The sequence below is a fragment of the Panthera tigris genome, chromosome D4 (assembly GCF_018350195.1).
Source record: "Panthera tigris isolate Pti1 chromosome D4, P.tigris_Pti1_mat1.1, whole genome shotgun sequence".
NCBI classification, from domain to species: domain Eukaryota; kingdom Metazoa; phylum Chordata; class Mammalia; order Carnivora; family Felidae; genus Panthera; species Panthera tigris.
Window position 1 is genome coordinate 3,705,330 of NC_056672.1, and position 17,403 is coordinate 3,722,732.

Below are 17,403 nucleotides of genomic sequence, written 5' to 3' on the forward strand. Positions count from 1 at the left end.
CCTTAAATGTAAATAAAACTATTTAAAAATAATAAAATAAAATAAAGTTTGATAATTGGGGTAGTAACTGCAGGATGGATTGAGTGCAATAAAAGAAAGAAGGAAAGACTCTTTTTAAAATATTTAAAAAAAATTTTTTTTTGAGAGACAGAGAGAGAGAGAGAGAGAGAGAGGGAGTGGGGTAGGGGAAGAGAGAGAGGGAGACACAGACTCGGAAGCAGGTTCCAGGCTCTGAGGTGTCAGCCCAGAGCCCGACGTGGGGCTCGAACCCACAAACTGCGAGATCGTGACCTGAACTGAAGTCAGAGGTTTAATCGAACGAGCCAACTAGGCGCCCCCAGAAGGAAAGACTTTTTAACTGAAGTGAGGTAATAAGCCGAGGCAGTTACGGATGGCTGAATTGACCCTCCAAACTGATGCACTGTGCACTTCCCATAAGATGGGTTTCCTACCATGGTGCTACACAAAAGTGTGTGTGTGCCTGTTTTATATGTAGAAGACAAGCGATGGGAGACCCCTGAGAGGCAAGCTGTGCTGATGGGCTCCACCGGGGCCCCTGGGCTTCGTCCATTCCCTTCCACTCGATCCGGCTGGTCCCCCGACTGTCAGACTCCTTCTCTTACACATTGCACTTGGCTCCCGTGCTTTTTTTAGCAGCCACCCTGCTGCACCAAAACCATTTTTAGCAAAATGCAGAGTTAGAAACAGGGCTAAATTAGTAATTTCGTTTCTTTCCAAATGGGTGGGTGGGAAAACCTTAAATACAAAACCTTTTCTAACTATACCGATTAAGCGATATTTTGGTCTCAAAGTCACTTTTAGTTTTTAACCTCTTTAACTTCCAGCAAATGTTTTACATGTTCATTTTAAATGGATGAGTAACATGGTCTGGTAAGTACATTGATCAAGATCTTTAAATCCATTCTTTGTACATTTTACATAATATCTAACTAGGAGCAACGTGTTTCCAAAACAGGACCTTTACATGTATCCATCTGTAATGCTCAGTGACCGAGATTATGTTTAAATGATCTATACTTAATAATAAATACCACGATAATTCTACCACAATTCTACCACAATAAAATTGATCTCATTTCCTTACAGCTTAGAAAGAACCCACGTAGCATTTTTAACGATGTCTGAAACATATGTTGTGTATTTTCTCAATATTTCCATTTCGATGTATAGTTTTTTAAAAAATGAAAATTACAAGTTATTCAATAACATCAGCAAGTGGACAAGATCTTTGTTTTAAAGGGAGAGTACTTCCGGGGCACCTGGGTTGGCTCAGTCGGTCAAGCTTCCAACTTCGGCTGGGGTCGTGATCTCTTGGTTCACAGGTTCGAGCCCCGCGTCAGGCTCTGTGCCTATAGCCTGCTTCGGATTCTGTGTCTCCCTCTCTCTGTCCCTCCCTCACTCGTGCTCTGTCTCTCTCTCTCCCTAAAGAATAAATAAACGTTAAAAAATAAAATAAAATAAAATAAAACGAAATAAAAAGAGAGTACTTCCTTTGCTGTACAGAACGAGAACTGCACACTCGTCTACACACACCACAGTTCAGGGGGCGATCGGAGGTCATCGAGTGTACTGAGCATTTTTCACGCCCTTAGAGTCCCGACCAGGAGGCCAGTCCATGACCCTTCAGGTGATCTTGGCCCTGAGGTGTCTTGGTGGGCCGTGTGCTAGAACAGCTGGCCTTCCCTACCCCTGCCAGGTCACCATGACATCTGTGCCCTTCTGCAGCCGAAGCCTCCTCAGGGAGAAATGGACTATTTTGATAAATACTAAGGGTCTCGGGTATCAGAAATTTCCTTCTCTCAGTTGTCAGCAATTTTGAAAATAACATTGCCTCCTCAACGTTTCATTCCTTACAAAGTTAACTAATAGGAAAGCATAGCTTCATTCCCCACGGGATGTGTCCGCTCACTGGTAATGAAAATTCCCTACACTTGACCTTGGAGCGGTTTTCTCGGACATGATAACTGACTTGGTGGAAAATTACTTCTTTCAGGTTTATTTCCACTTCTGTAATAATAATCGGTCATACTGTGGGGCATCTGGGGGGCTCAGTCGGTTAAGCGTCCGACTCTTGGTTTCAGCTCGGGTCATGATCTCACCGTTTGGGAGTTCGAGTCCTGCCTGAGATTCTGTGTCTCCCTCTCTCTCTGCCCCTCCTCTGCTCTCTCTGTCTCTCAAAATAAATAAACTTTAAACAATTTTAAAAACGTAATCAGTCATACTGCTAATAAGATTAATTTGGGCTAATGTTATATAGTTTGCCATAGTTTGAATTAATGTGCCAGGAAACTGGGAAGCGATGAAATCATTCCCCTTCTGATCAAAAAATGCCTCCAGCTACAATTTCAATTACATTCTCCAAATCATCCCTTTACATGTTGACAATGTGATGTATTTTTGACAACTCTATTGGTGCATGTTTTGGAAAATATTTGCCTAACTGGGTTTTGCTCTACTTTGGCAAAGCAAATATTAACATAAAATCAATATTAAATATTTAACCGAACGTTCTTTGGCATTGTATCTTCATGTTTCACATTTTTAGATAAGGGTGGAGTTTTTGTGTATTTGTAGTATCACCGTAAATACCACGTACAATCGTGGACTAACGCAGTCTGCTTTCCTGGTGACTCAAACCAGGAGAAAATTCTCGACGCCAGCACGTTTTTCCAAACCCAGGAACAACTCTCAGTAAAGCACCCAATAGAGAGATGTGGGCAGAAACCTTGTACCTGCACATAAAATGAGACTTCCCGCCCCAGACGAGTTTTTCTGTTCCGTTGTCTTCACTGGAACGTTCAAGAGTAATCTGGGACACGGCCTGGTTTCCTGGGGTACAGAAATACATAGTGTAGACCTTGAAAATTCCAGACGTTTCAGGGTATCTAGAAACCCACTCCTTGCTCTCTAAGTGCTCGGCAAGTTGCCAAATTTTGCGTCCGAGGTGGTTCTGCCTCAGGAGCATCACTGATACCGCGCAATCCCGAAGGCAACACCGGGGGTAATTAGCGCTCACTTGACAGAAAGGGAAACGGAGGCATCTAATGGCAATTACGTGCAGCTACACAGCTGGGATAAAGGTCACGTCTGTCTACCTCAGAGCCAAGACTTGACGCCTGGTCCCTGCTGGTGTCGATCACGTTTGCCTGCATGAGCACACAAACAGCTGAATGAAAATGGTAAATAAACGAAGGACTTATAACCTGATCTCACGGATGTTTTGCAGCCCAGTCTCCCCTTGAAGGAAGGACGCTGAGACCCTCCCTCCCCTGCGGCCAGCTGCTTTGCCCTGTGATGTGGGGCAGTTATGTCCACACTACAAGGTGGTTTCACATTTTGTGAGTCCGGTATGTGCTCCCGGATGGACCCAAAGCCACTGGAGGCACAGTCACTGCTATTTTAATGGCACGAGCCTTGACTGCCTCCTTGTATCCTTGTGTTTGCGAACCGGTGATGAGTCACATCAATATTGCAGAATCATGATTTTTTTTTTCTTTTTTGGCCGTAAGGTTTGGAAAATTAAGCAGGTCGAACTGTATTTTGCTAATTGCTCTTTTAATATTCAGAAACGGCGTCCTTTCCCGCAACACCAGCTTCTGCTGAAAGCTCTCCGCTCTCAAGACGACAAAGTTAAAATATAAACGGAATGAGTCGGATGGGTGGATTGGGCCACTCAACCCCAAACGCCAATTAAATTCTGCCCGGTGATGGCACTGACCACGAGGTCTCACGTGAGACCCGGGGGGGGTTGGGGTTGACCGATCGCAGTGATTGAAGGGAGACGATTTTCAGAGACAGAGAGAGCTCATAGCGGCTTCTCACTGACGGTGCGTGCAAAGTCCATCCAATACGACGGCTGTGCATTACCGTTGCCAACCTTAGGAGAGGGGGTCCGGCCCATAATGCTGGGCACACGTCTTCCTTCACCCACGTGAAGCACGCGTTACTTTTCCGGTTTTGCAGGTGAGGAAGATGGGACAGGGGATGAAATCATCGGTGGGATCCCGGGTCACAAGCCCGGGCACAACTCGCTGCAAGGGCTGAATCGTAAACACACTGCAGTGTCGACGTGTGGAGGGTGCATGGTGTCGTATCCATGCTGTGTGCTAAGGAATCCTATAAGGAGTGCGATGCATCCGTTCTGTAGCCCACACATCCCTACATCATCCAAAGCATCCCTGCCAAGCAAAGCTACCCCTTTTCCGAGTAGCTCCAATTGTATTGAAGCCACCGTGCACATAATTTAAAAAAACAAACAAAAAAAGCACTAATAGAAGCTGAACGAGAATCTTCAAACGTTTGGAAACGTTTTCCAGCCTGGGCTGACCGCTTCCGCCTGCGAAGGTGGCCGGAGGGTGGACGAGGAGACAAGGGGCACCAAGGGAGGGATTCAGACCCAGGCTGAGGCCTCCCCTTCTCCCACCCTGGCTGGGGCCAGGGTTTGCCGCTCGCTCTAACACAAGGAGGTCTTGCAGCGCATGTCTGACTGCAACCTGGGGACAGCGTCAGAGGAGATCTTGAGGGGGTGGCAGGTGGCTGCATCAGGGAAACTCTCAGCGCAGAGGGAGCATGCGTGTTGCCTCCAGACCGGGTGCTCTATACGGTGGAAGAGAGAGCCAGCTGGGGTCCTGGGTCGGCCGTGAGGACAGCTGGGCGGCAGGCAGATCTCAGCAGAGAGAGATCGCAGGGGCCTCGGGACAGGGGAGGAGTGGACATGAGCTTCATCGTGTGCAGAGGTCACCTGGGATTGAGAGCCCCGGTCCACGCCACCAAGCTGAGGACAACCCACATTCCTGACCCACAAAATCATGACGTATTGTCAAATCATGCCTAGTGTAAGCCATTCTCCTCTGGGTGTTTTGTTAGACAGCCAACAGGCCACTTTGAAGGACCATTAAAAACACTCTTTAGGGACAAAATTTGCAGACACAGCGAGCCTGAGGCCAGATCAAGACGGGACCGGTGAAGTGACACTCTCCCCACACCCTTTCCTCCTCCTCGTCCCCAAGGAGAGGCCGAGGCTCTGAAATAGCACTGAGAGGAGGCGCCCGGCCTCCTTTGCCGGAACGAGGACCGGCTGGTCAGCAGCAGACATTCGATGTTTGGGTTCCACGTTCCTGCAGCTCAGTCATTGATCAGAGGATCCCGTGGCACCCCAGAAAGAGCAAGTCTGTGGGCCTGCCCAAGTTTTCATCAAAGGCAGGAGAAGAATTCGTTCTGGAAGATAAATGTTAAGACTTGCACCCCCATCAGTTATGCTCTTTCAACACAGCAAAGGGCTGGACCAGCCCTTCCCACTCCTCGGGACCTGCCTTCTCATGCCCAAATCTGTGTCCTCTAAGTGCTGGGACTTCCCAAAGTCCCTGAGTTCAGCCCAAAGAACCGAGAAGCTCCCGGCAAGCTGCCATGCTGGGCCAAGGACTCTGCAGTGGCTGGTCGTGTGGAGACAGAGACGTGGGCACATGGAGACCCCGAGAGAAAGGCTGCACAAAGTTATATCTTCCGGCCACTTGTGGGGCTCCACAGAGACCTGTCTCTGAACTTTTATTACGTGACGGAATAAACAGACCCTCATTTGTTTCCGTCTCTGTGTTCTCTGGAACTTGCAGCCACATGCATTTCTAAGCGACACCGTTATTTGTTCGGTCATTTATTCCCTTCTCAGGTAGACGTCAGGGGTTCTCGTCTTGGCGGTCATGCCCATGCTGGGGGTGGGGGGTGGGTGCGGGAAGCAAGACAACGTGCCTGCTCAACACAAGGTTAGGTACATTGTGGAGAACAGAAACAAGTAAGCGGGTGAAGCAGCACCTTCATTTAGGAAAATAACATTTCCGTGAAGAAGGACAAGTGGGTGAATGGAGAAAGGGAAGACCCAACTGGCCCGTCTTGTCTGCCATGATCAGGAGGTGACTTCTTGAGTGGATTCATTCGACCCGCCACCTGAAGGATCCAACTGTGGGCTCTGTGAGCATCCAAGCATCCCAGGCCTAGCATCTGGGGCAGGACGCTGGGCAGGAAGCAGGTGGGGGAGGGGAGGGGAGCATGTGGGGCAGGGCACAGAGCAGGAGGAGCCGGGGTCTGAGGGGGTGGGGCCATATTACCCCAGAGGGTTGGAGTTTCTTCGAAGCATGATGGAAAGGCCTTCTTTTTCTCCACCATTTGACCATAATCTCTGGGAAATCGGCTACGTTCATTTCCAGAATCCAGCACAACGTCCCGGCCACGTGGCAAGCTCCATACATACCTTCTGAACTAAAAACAGAATGTCTGCTCCCAGGGAGAGAGAGAGAGATTCTATTCAACAGTCATCGATGCACTGAGGCTCCGTAAAAATAGAATTGTTTCATCAGGCATGTTTGAAAAGCCCAGAGAAGATGCTCGGTTTGCCGGGCAAGAAATTACATGGGTGGACATTCCCACGGCAGCCCAGAGCAGACCACTGGGCAGCCTTCCTGGAGGTCCCAAAAGAAAAGACTCACAGACCAAATGACAGTGCTCAACGCACATGGGAATCATACAGGGAGGTGCAGGGGAGTGAGACAGGGCAGGGAAACACGGGAGGGTGGAGAGCCAGTTGGGTGGGGAGGGGGGGCCCACACTTGCTGCACTTGGGTTCGCAAGAACCATATGTTTCTGTCTCCCTCCCTGTCTGTCCCCAGCATCAGCCTCCTCGGACACAAGGTGTGGTAACAGGGAGTCGAGGTTGGAGCCAGAGACCCAACAGATGGAAGGTTCCTAGAGCCAAAGCTCACACTGGCCCCACTGGAGAGGTGCGGGGACAAGAACGCCTGGACATAGCCGCTCCCCCACGTAGGTAAGCGAGCTGCTCTGCAATCTGTGTTCCCTGCAATGGACCCCTGGGGGCAGGATGGGTGTCACCAACGAGTGGCCGGTGTACGTCCTCGATCACACGTAATGCCGCGTGCACCTTGCATGTTTAGCGGTGACGAGTTCATCCAGCCCTCCCTTTCTATCGACATCTACTCTGATGTATGCTGTGCTTTCGCCGTGTCCGGTGTCCCGTGTGAAGTCCGTCCCTACCACTGGGCACCTGTTGTCTGTCACAGACGCGGGTACTTACAAACAATACTGCAAATGGTCTTCACGGAGTTGGTTCGAAAACTCAGCATGTTCAGGCATCGGGCTAAACCCTGTGTCAATAGGTCTGACACGTAAATACATTTTATAAAAAGGCGCACAATTCATCTGCAAATATTTTCCAGAAATAGTGTAGTAACTTGCTTGGAAACACAGTCCCAGATCCATTGCCAATCTAACTGATGGTGATGAGTGAGATACTTGTCATCATTGGAGGCTGGGCCTGAAGGAGGATGCCTGGGGCCTCCCAGTAATGAAATCCTGAGAAATAGGTAGGCACCATCCGAACCATTGCTGGGTTGAGAGTCACCCAATGGACCACGGCTGCTTTGTCATACTTTGCCCGCAGAAGGAAAAACCAAGATGGCAACATAATGGTTTCCACATTTAACAAACTCCCCCGAAGAAAAACCTCTCTTCTCTCCTTCCAACCTTATTTTTTACTTTTTTCTTTTTTAAATTTTATTTTGGAGAGAGAGATTGAGAGCACGAGCAGGGGAGAGGGTCAGAGGGAGAGAGAGAATCTCAAACAGGCTCCACTCTCAGTGAGAGTGTAACACAGGGCTCCTTCCCAAGACCCTGGGATCATGACCTGAGCCGAGATCAAGAGTCAGACACTCAACCGACCGAGCCACCCAAGCGCCCGTTTATTTTCATGTTTTACAATCTACTTGCACATCTGTTAACATATCCTTTGGTGAATGTCAGAGTAACTCCACCTTGGAGAAAGTCCGAACAGATGTGCTTCCGACAGGGCGGAGAAACCTCTAGAAAATGTCTCCAAGGGAAAACTCGGAGTCATTGCCGTTTTCCCCAGAGCAAAGGAGTCAAAGCAGGGAGGTCACAAAGCAGAGGGAATTCATTCCAAAAATTAAGTGGCCATTGGCCCAAGAGAACACATACAGGAAAACCATCTAAGTCAGAGGAAAATCGGGGGAGAGGGCCAGAAGTCAACCAAGCGAAGCCCCTCTACCTTGTGGACTCCCCTCGGGGGCCCCAAACCTGGTTTCCTGTGGCTTCTCAGTGGTCTGCTCCGGGCAGGTCTGAGCCCATGCTATACAGAGACAGGAGGACCGGGGTGGGAAACAAGCTGGGGGCCCCTCTGTCCCCAAAGATCTCCAGAGTCGGGGAGGAGGAACAATCAGAAGGCAGAGGAACCCCAGACCCGGAGACAGCCCTGCAGGGCCTCCCACACCCTGACAGGCTGAAAGAAACCGGAAAGCCAACACAGCCCAGGCCGTCCACACTGCCGTCCTGATGCAGAAAGCCCACAGGGAGCCCAGTAAGACCTCAGAGAAGCCCCAGCCCCATGAGACACAGGACCAGGTCCCAGGAGCTTGGGGCAGGTGTCAAAGAGCACCCATCTGCATTGTGTCCGGACAGAAACGTGATCCACACAACTGCCCACGTTAAGCACAAGCAATACGGAAAAGAAATAATAATCATTTGGTCTTTACACAGATACAGTACAACATAAATAAATGGATTATTAGGTAATTTTTTAAAAAGAAAAAAAAAGAACAAAGAAAGGAAGAAGGTAGAAATCTAACGTGAAATTGCACGTGTAAAGATCTATTCTAGGAGAAAAGGCCCGGTTCACATCAGAATTTTGTTTTAAAACATCCTCGGTGCAAACTTCACAAACGGAACAGCAAGAGACAGAGGAGATGAGCGGCACCGGGTCACCTGCGCACAGAGAAAGTTCAGGTGCTTGTCCACGCGTGCCAAAGGGACGCAGTGGAGGGGCCCTGATGCGGGAGCACGGCAGGCACGTGCCAGACTCAGACCGAGGGCGTCCACGCGCAGTGGCCACGTCAGAGGGAAGAGGCCGTGTGTGTGGTGATGCGAGACACCAGCTCTTTCCTGCACCCGAGCCAGAGCGTCCACAAACCCGGTCACAAAACGTGACCCTCATGGACGGGTGCAAAATGATCTACTAAGACACTGGGCACCGTTAAGTTTTCAAATCTGTTATGAAACAGCCATTCTCCAGACATCTCCACGGGGCAAATCAGATGACTGACAAGGTCAGGGGCAAGACAGCAGCCTGGCCTCGTCCCCCCGCCCTGAAAACCCCAAATGGCGTATCACGTGTTACAGGTGCAGGGAAGAAACGGGGACCCAGGACGCCATGTGCAGGCCAGCCGTGACTTGGGTGCAAGTCGTGAGGTGAAACAGCTCAAACGGGTAACAGTCCAAGAGTGTGTTATCACTGCCTGTGGTTTGCAAAAGACGCTCCAGTCCGGATGGTCCAGGGAGGAAGAAAGTGCCGGAAAAGGAGGGGTAGAAAGAGGAAGACACTGGAACAGAAAACCAAGACTGGTTCGGATGGCAGCTGGGTTCCAGGAGGCCCTTGTTATGAACCTCAAGCAAGCGAAAGCAATTCTAAAGCCAACAGGGATCAGGGCAGGAGGAAGACGATGGAAGCTGTCGTTTCCTCCTCTGTCACGGCACCGAGTGGGGAAACCAAGAGGAGGAACCTCTGAGTGTCGCTGGTTGCTGTGAAGGGAACCACCAGAAGGACTAAAAATAAGAATCAAACCCAGAAAAGTCTGGAGGTGGAGGGAAGAGAGAGGAAGCAGGAGAGTGGTAATTTTCTCTTAGTCATAATGGAGTCCACAGATGCAAGGCAAGCATGCTAAATTCAGACGCGGAGGGCTAAGTGTGACACAGAGAATTATAAAAAGAACCACTACAGAAACCAAAAACAGAATCTATGACATTACTAACAGACAGACCCACACGTACACATGTTCCCACATCGAACAACTCGAAAATAGCAAAGGTAGGGCACGGAGCAAAAGATAGAAAACCAGAAAGCTTAAGACCAAATGCATGTTACATCGATGGGGTAAAACAGGAAAATCGCACCTAGAAAAAGAAAAGAAGTTATAAAGTCAGACAGGAAAGACTAACTCTACCGGCCCCCGATTCAGACCAAGGCAAGTTAGCAAAGAATGTACAAGACTAGGGGTGATGCAGGGGCCTGACCTGGCAGGAAGGTGATCCGTGGAACCATCGGGGAATTCTACAGGCAACCTCACGCAACACATTTAAGTTCTTGGAGGAAAGAAGTGACCTTCTAGCAAAATGTAGAACGCCCAGATCGACTCAAGAGAAAGACCGAGTTTCACAGAGGAGAGAGGAGAGAGAGCAAGGGAGTCCTTGTCGGTCTCTGGCTGGCCAGCAGCCCGAGGCACTAACCGTGTTACCCGATGTGACGGCGTCTATCGTGCGGTCTTAAGCTTCCTTTGTCTGTCTTTTGCTCTGTGCCCTACCCTTGCTATTTTCGCGGTGTTTTGTGTAGGAGCACATGTACCTGTGGGTCTGTCTGTTAGTCGTGTGGAGGTCGTAGAGTCTGTCCTTGGATTTTGTAGTGGTTCTTCTTAGAAATCCTTATACCTCTTCACTCTAGTAGCATCACGTTGTGGCTGAGCAGGTGGGTTTCTTCTGGCTGTGGACCAGCCACACCTCTGGTTCTGAAGCCTGAGATCCTGTAAACCAAAGCATACAGAGCCAGAAAAAAGAAAAAAAAATTTGCTTAAAAATGGTCAGGCGAGCTTTGTTTGTCGTCTACAGCGGAACCCTAAATGATACAGTGAACACATAACCTAAACAATGTAATTTCAGACTGTGGCCAGAGCTAAGGAGACGGTAAAATGTGATATTGGGGGCCAAGCCTGGTTAGAAAACTAATTTCGAGGAGGTCTGGGTGGTGAAAAGAAGGTGACGGGGCAAGGGACGGGGACACGGTTGCAGGTCAGAAGAAATACAGAGTACGATGCATATTCAAGCAAGGGAAGCGGCAGCCTGGCGGAGCTGGGGCCGGAGGGGTAGAGCAGGGAACAGAACCAGATGGGTCACTCACCGCGGAGAACTTACGGGGTCCTAATTACAAAGTGGAGCCAAAGTCAAGGGCTGTGCAGTAGAGGGGAGCCCCCCCAGAATCGCAGGCCTCGGGGGCAAGGGCAGAGAGCAGTAAGTGGCCGGACGAGAGACCCCCAGGGATCACTGACCAGGACCCTGTGCTTGGCCAGGCTGTAGACGGGTCGGATGCCCCACCCTCGGTGCCCGCTCTTGAGTCATACCCCTTCCCCGGACCCCCAGGCCGCTCCTTGGCTATAATTCCCGCTCCTTCCTGCTGCACTTGGGGTTGAGTCGGGTCTCTCCCTGCCGCTCGCATCACAGGGCTCCCGGCACCCACCTCGATGGTCCCGGATAAAAAGTCTCCCTTCCCGTCTCCACAAATGGCAGAATCCTTTTTCCTTTAACCGCAGCTCTTCAGAGAAGTTTCTGGGGGAGTCAGTTCCCTGCTTTCCCTCTCCTTCCCCCCGCCTCCCGTCAGCCCTTCCCACCAGGCGAACACACTCGGGAAGCGGAGGACAGGGACCCTGTTGACGGGGTTTGTACCGTGGGCTCCGGGACACGGAGCAGGATGGAGACAGGGCGAGTGGATGTGCTGAGGGCGACGGGCAGAATGTCCCGCGCGGTCTGCTCCTCTGCTCTCAGTCTCCGCTCTTGTCTCAGGACAAAGCACAGGGCCCCCAGAGTCCCCTCGCTTACCTTACCGCTGCCGGGAGGTTGGCCAGGACACCTTCCTCACTAACGCAGTTAGCGGCCCTGAGGACTCTCCAGGTTCCTAAGGGGATGGGGACAGGCACGTACTTACTGTGACAAGATGCCCGTGGGCCCCCATCTGACCCTGGACTTGAGTCCAGAGCCACAGCACGGCCTCTCCTTCCAGCACTCGGCCCCTTTCCCAAAGCAGAGGCTTTAAAAACCAGGTGATATAACATCTAAAAGCAGGCAAACCCCTCCATGGTGTTTGAAGCGGCTCCTCTCGGCGGGTTAGTGGCAGAAAAGGGGGAGCGGTAAGGACTACTGGGGTGGCCATGTGCCATTTGAAATTCTACACATTCCATATAAACTAACAAATTTTCCATTAGATATTGAAATGTCTCTGATTAAGGTGCATTAATAATACGATTAACAATATAAAAAACTCAGAAATTATAATGAACACTTTAAAAAAATCACTTAATCTAGGGGCGCCTGGGGGGCTCAGTCAGTTAAGCATCCGTCTTCGGCTCAGGTCACGATCTCACGGTTCGTGGGTTCGAGCCCCACGTCGGGCTCTGTGCTGACAGCTGGGATCCTGGAGCCTGCTTCAGATTCTGTCTCCCTCTCTCTCTGCCTCTCCCCCGCTCGTGCTCTGTCTCTCTCTCTCTCTCTCAAAAATAAAATAAACATTAAAAAAAAATTTTTAATCACTTAATCTACCACTGGTCAATAATGTTCATGGCACATGACACACTCATACTTCAACGGAGGCAAAAGTCCAATGACTGAACTCAGACTGCTTTGCATATCATTTGATTTCAAAATTTAAACTAAGGCCGTGTCTGCGTTCTTGCCTGGGCAAAAGCAATCTCTTTTCCCAGGCCTCTATGTAACCAGAAATCTCTGTAAACATGGCACCCATAAAGCCATGACGTGTTTCACAAGAGCAGAGCTTTGAATCTTAAAAAGGATATTTCTAATACTGATTCAAGGCTATTTGTGCCATCTAACATAAATGTATGAATTATAGGCCTTACAATCTATTCCCTTCTCTTACAAGTGGTAAGTGTATTTTTGAGCATTTAATAGAATACTCTGTGATGTATATATATATAGAGAGAGAGAGAGAGAGGGAGGGAGAGAGAGAGAAACACAGAGAGAGACAGAGAGAGAGAGAGAGAGAAACACAGAGAGAGACAGAGAGACAGAGAGTCTGCCTTTCTTGTATCTTAGCGCCAAAACTATGAGCAAAGCACTCATACCTCCCTGCATCTGTTCTCTTTGTTCAATAGTAACTTTAATATCTCTGTGTTTACATTCTGTGGGCAAATACCCATGACATCAAGATTTTGTTCAGGACATTTTTCTCTCTCCCTAGGATTATAAAAGGGAGTTGTTTTCCTGTGCCTATCCCACAGACGTTTTGGAAAGATTAAAATGTCAAAGGTGGAGGGAACAAAAGTCACTTCGAGCAAACAGCCTTCTATCATACCTTCCATGTCTCAGGACTTACACGTGTTTATTTAGAGCAAATGAAAATGAGACAGGTTGGTAATGTTGCCACGGTCCAACCATACAGAGAATTTAAAACCATTTACTGACCAAACCGTGAACATGTAATTTTTTACAACCCTTTTGGAAATGCAAAGCGATTTCATTACAACCTATTATCTGTTCAGAAACCTATGTCTGTGCTTGCGTATCTAACTAACTATTTACGCAAGTGTATCTCGCATATTTGAATAAGATGCTCCTTCAGATAATCAACTGATCGTAAGAGTAACAAACCAAAAGTAGAATAACAAAGTACAAGGTGAAGATACAATTTACAGACTAAGTATCCGCAACGTGAATTCCTGGGACATTTGCGGCCTGCTTGTTTCTTTCCCGGCAGCCGACCTGGAGCTGACCCGGCACATAAATGTGGTGTCCCTTATGACCAGGGGCCACTGACAGCGCTCAGGGGGGCTGCAAAACTCAGCTCTTCTGAAGTAACTGAGCGAGTCACAAGATGCGGTCCTGGGAGCAAAGATTATCACGGTAATACTTAGCAGCCTTTCAAAAATGTAGATTCTTTTCCGTGTCAGTGCCCCATCACCCATTCACTAAGGCTTTTGGCAGATGGCACGCAATGGATTTAATTATGAAACACAGAATTGAACTATGAAATGTCATCAATTATAATGCAGAACTTTAATCTGCCAAGGGAATCTTTTGAGAGAACCAACCTGGTGGAGGGTTTCCATTGCGTAGAAATACTTCAGTGCTTCTCACCGCCTGTAGGAATCAATTTACAACCTGAAATATGTCTTTGGGCATTCCCCTGCAAACTCCGCTACCTTCCAGCCACACCAGTCTTTCTGGTCCTTGCATGGATCATTCCAACAACTCCAGGGGCTTCTTTAGTGATCTAGTCTAAGCCCGTGGCGTATCGGATCTCATTTAGCCTTCTCGACTGCCACATAAAGTATTATTAGTCCCATTTTACGGATGAGGAAGATGAGCCAGCAAGAGATAAAATCACCCAGGACTCCACCACACTGCAAAATGAGGCGGACGGGATTCGAACACAGTTCCAATCCGGGGGAAAGTCTTTGCACTTACACTCCCTTCCTCCATAGTACGAAGCAAATGTAATAGCAAACCCAATGAATAAAACAGAAAACACACGAAAGCTCCGAAATCTTTTTTAAAAAAGCATTTAAAATTACATAGTTCATTAACAACAAATGAACCAAGTTCATTAACCAAAAAATCTTGGTATCGGGAAAATAAAGGCACTCTCATTCAAAATGGAGTTGGTAAGCCCTGCAGGGGGCGCTCTCACGCATGTACCTCGGGCTGCACCTGTACAAAAGAGGGAAGAAAGAAAGGGAGAATTCTTTCCACAAGAGAGGACATTTTTCACATAGGAAATTTATGTCTTGCTTTTGAGAATGATGCTCCCTCCCTGCCCCAGTGCCCACCACCGCTCAGAGCCAATGAGAAACCACCACAACTCGCACCCCTGCTCTTCACCAAAGAACTTTTGTTCAAATCAGCCCTCCCCAGTTTCCTCCTAAATCCTAGTAAAAGCTGACCTTCCCTTTGTCTCTGCAGACTTGCGCGGGGTTCACCGCAGCTTGGGTGTCCCGGGTAGGACTTCCTCTGCTATTCCCAAAGAAACTAATTTTTTTTTACTTAAATAAAATTATTTTTACTTTGTTTAAAGTTAAGTTTAAAGTTATGAAAAATTCAAAAACTTAAAAGGGCATGAGGGTGTGTCTCCACTGTCCCCTAGCATCACACTCTCCATTAAGAATAACTAAAAGCATGTATTTATTTTTTGAGAGAGAGAGCATGAGTGGAGGAGGGGAAGACAGAGAGAGGGAGAGAGAGAATCCCAAGCAGGCTCCACACTGTCATCACAGAGCCCTACTTGGGGCTCGAACTCACAAACCACAAGATCATGACCTGAGCTGAAATCAAGAGTCAGACGCTTAACCGACTGAGCCACCCAGGTGCCCGTGCACTTTTATTTCTTTATATATTTCATGATGGGTTATGTTATCTGCTGAGCAGGGACCCCTCATTTTTTTTTCCTTTCATTTATTTAGCTGATCTCCTGTATTTTCTCCTTCATGTGAACTTTAAAATGAGCTTGTCGTTTCCATAAAAATAGTCTTGGAATTTTTATTAGAATTACATTAAACTCATCACTTTGGGGAGAATTGCCAGGTTGAGGGCACCCTTCAGAAATGTCACCATTGTCTTCACGTGTTTCTCTCTTTCTGACAAGCTCAGGTGAGATTTCACTGTTCTGTCATGCGGGACAGATTTATTGTTGTCATTTGGCAAACTCAGTCAACTGGGTTGATCAGAAAACAGTTCTTTCCTCTGGAAGCCACGACCCTCACTCTTTAAGTGTGATAAGGTGCATTTTCTGGGGAGTTCCTGCATCTCTAGATATTTCACTGCTTGGGCCGGTTTTGATTATATTGTTTTCTGAAAACTACAGCTACTTCTCCCAGATCTTCGGATTCTTTTGCTTAAGTCCTTCGCATGGTCTCCTCATTCTCTCAGAGACCCTATGGGTCTCTCCTGGCTCAACTCCTGCAGCCACGACCTGCCCATCGATTCTCCTGATGTGGCGTGGCTTCTGAGTCCCAAGTAATAGGACCTGAAAACAGTTAGTTGACGTTATAGAGGGAGTTGGCAGTGGAAACGTCTCAGCTGACCCAATGTCCATGCTATTTTGATAGCTCTGTGTACGGTCCATTCTGCCCCTCTGGGAGCAGGGGAGCCCCACCAGGAGCAGGGGAGCCCCACCTAGGGACAGGGGAGCCCCCCCGGGAGCAGGGGAGCCCCCCCAGGAGCAGGGGAGCCCCACCAGGAGTAGGGGAGCCCCACCTTGGAACAGGGGAGCCCCTCTGGGAGTAGGGGAGCCCCACCAGGAGCAGGGGAGCCCCATCTTGGGACAAGGGAGCCCCTCTGGGAGCAGGGGAGCCCCACCAGGAGCAGGGGAGCCCCTCTAGGAGCAGGGGAGGCCCACCAGGAGCAGGGGAGCCCCACCTTGGGACAGGGGAGCCCCTCTGGGAGCAGGGGAGCCCTACCAGGAGTAGGGGAGCCCCACCTTGGAACAGGGGAGCCCCTTTGGGAGCAGGGGAGCCCCACCAGGAGTAGGGGAGCCCCACCTTGGAACAGGGGAGTTCCCCCAGGAGCAGGGGAGCCCCACCTCGGAACAGGGGAGACCCTCTGGGAACAGGGGAGCCCCACCTTGGAATAGGGGAGCCCTCCCAGGAGCAGGGGAGCCCCCCAGGAGCAGGGGAGCGCCACCAGGAGTAGGGGGGCCCTACCTCGGAACAGGGGAGCCCCTCTGGGAGCAGAGGGGCCCCCCCAGGAGCAGCAGAGCCCCCCCCAGGAGCAGGGGAGCCCTATCTCGGAACAGGGGAGCCCCTCTGGGAGCAGGGGAGCCCCACCAGGAGCAGGAGAGCCCTGCCTCAGGACAGGGGAGCCCCCCCAGGAGCAGGGGAGCCCCTCACACCCCAGGAGCAGGGGAGCACCGTCCCCACACAGTCCAGGGGCATACCTCTGTCCTTCTCAGAACTAGTTTGCAGGCTCTGAGCAGCACACCCCCACCCTCTGTGTGTCCCTTTCCATCTCACTGTCTCCCTGACAGCTCAGAGGGCAAAGCAAACCATCTGTCACTGCCAAGCTGTCCCCTGCCTCACACACAGCAGTGACCAGTGAAAAACGGTTGGCGTGTGCAGAGGGCACTGGGGCCCGGGGGTGAGGGTCTCCAGGCATAAACCCACGAGCTCGTGACACGAATGAGGACAGCGGCCTCTCTCCATCGCTAACACGCCGGCGCTGGTTATTCTGTGTGCCCATCACCCTTTGATTCAATTCAACCACACAGCGTGAAGCCTTTTTGTCTCCCTTTTATGGCTGAAGAAACAAGCTCAGAGAGGCGGAAAGATTTTGCTAAGGCTGCACAGCCAAGGAGAAGCAGAGGCAGAGTCAGGTCCAACCACTTGGCAAAACTAATTTCTGACTTTTGGTCTCAAAACCAAGAGCCCAGAGATTAAAAGGAGAGAATTCCAGTCTTTGCGTGAATAACTACCATTGACAAAGCTTCTCGTTCCTCTATATCAGGAAGGTAGAGAAAGTGAAAATTATGCCGTGACTATCACTGGGCAGACGGCATTTTTAAAATGTTTGTATTGTTTATTCTTTTGAGAGAAA

General features: G+C 49.6%; 1 long non-coding RNA gene across 1 annotated transcript; it reads right to left on the reverse strand.

The window, feature by feature from the left end:
• Positions 1-1,414: 1,414 nt before the first annotated feature.
• On the reverse strand, positions 1,415-11,699 carry LOC122233087. The gene is made up of 3 exons (XR_006210544.1): positions 10,439-11,699; positions 2,754-2,850; positions 1,415-1,443 (listed from the first exon to the last, which is right to left on the reverse strand). It is a non-coding gene; the product is annotated as an uncharacterized LOC122233087 (long non-coding RNA).
• Positions 11,700-17,403: the final 5,704 nt, after the last annotated feature.